The sequence below is a fragment of the Benincasa hispida genome, chromosome 1, assembly GCF_027475165.1.
Source record: "Benincasa hispida cultivar pf3 chromosome 1, pf3_genome.v1.1, whole genome shotgun sequence".
Taxonomy (NCBI): domain Eukaryota; kingdom Viridiplantae; phylum Streptophyta; class Magnoliopsida; order Cucurbitales; family Cucurbitaceae; genus Benincasa; species Benincasa hispida.
In genome coordinates this window covers 76241607-76243133 of record NC_143478.1, presented here as the reverse complement: position 1 = coordinate 76243133, position 1527 = coordinate 76241607, and positions in this window count along the sequence as shown.

Below are 1527 nucleotides of genomic sequence, written 5' to 3'. Positions count from 1 at the left end.
GCATAGAGGCAATTGGTCTTATTTATGCTAATGTTTTATATGCAATTGAATTTTTTTGTGTTTAAGTTCAAAACAAAATTGGATTATTTTCTCGCCCATCCGGTACATAAAATGAGGATTGGTCATCACAAAATTCGAATAGTTGGTTTATCTCAAGTATTTGCATAAGTTTCCTAATACTATAAAAAAAAGATTGATGGTATGTAATAACCGCAAATACAAGAGTTCTTGCCACATCTTCTATTTATTCGATGCGGGCTATCAAACCCCATGCCTCTCGCATACAAAGCGAGCGCTCTACCATGTGAGCTACATCCCCATTTGTTGGCCAATTGTCACAATGTACTAATTTATCCAATTTTTTGTATAGATCCATGAATTTGTCTATACCATATTAAATAACGTCTAGGAACCATTCAATTTTATTTAAGCTTTTTTTTTATATGCTATTTAATCTTCTATTTGTAGATGCACTAAAATTTTTATTTGATATTATTGTTGTACAATGAGATAGTAGACTATCTAATATTCAAGAAAAAGAAATTATTTTTTAATTAATATTTAGTTAAGTTGTTAATTCAAGATTAATTGGGGTTCTAAAGTTAATTAGTAATCGATATTTTTCTAATTAATGCTACAGGTATCACTTTAGTTCGACTATTTAATCACGTGTAAGTTACGTGTTTAGATCAAAATAGAATTTAAACTCAATAAATATCTATCTGTTTCTATTTTTGTTGTAGGTGGAATTTTTTAAATAAATGTGTTGTTTTTATCTAAATTATAGATGAAGGATGATAGAAAATATTTGATAAAAATGGAAGGATACTTATTGAGTTCGTGTTCTATATATATATGTGTGTCAAAAGAGAAACCTTTTTTAAGATAACTATATCATTCTATTTTTGCTGACTTCCTTAATAGATATATATCCTTCCATTTTTATCAAATATTTGTATTATCCTTCATCTAAAATTTACATTAAAAAAACACATTTATTTAAAGAAATTTTCACTTCAACGAAAATAGAAACAGATGGATAAGTATCACTTTTGTTCATATTAATAATAATATATACATATTAATATTAAAAGTTACATTTTTTATTCATGAACAAACAATGATATAATTCTAAAATCAGGATTTCATCAATAGAAAAAAATAATACAAACATAAACAATTTTAAAATAATTAATATCTTTCAATCTACAATAATTATAAAATGTGCTTTTTAGTCAAATTTATAAATGGGCACGATTCACAATTAAAAAAATATTAAAATTTTAACATTCACTACAAAATTCATAAGCACGTGCATCGTGTCACAATCGCTCTTTCGGAAGCTTCTCTTAGCGATTGTGCGGCACTTGCTCCCGCTCACGAACAAGCCAGCCAACTCGAATACGGACTGCCGATGGCACACCGAGTGCCTCTTGCAACCTCCACCCCCGTTTTAGGGAAAACGGTTTTAGAAAACGGGTTTAGAGAAAAGGTTTTCGTAAGAATATTTGAGAGTGTGTATAAAGA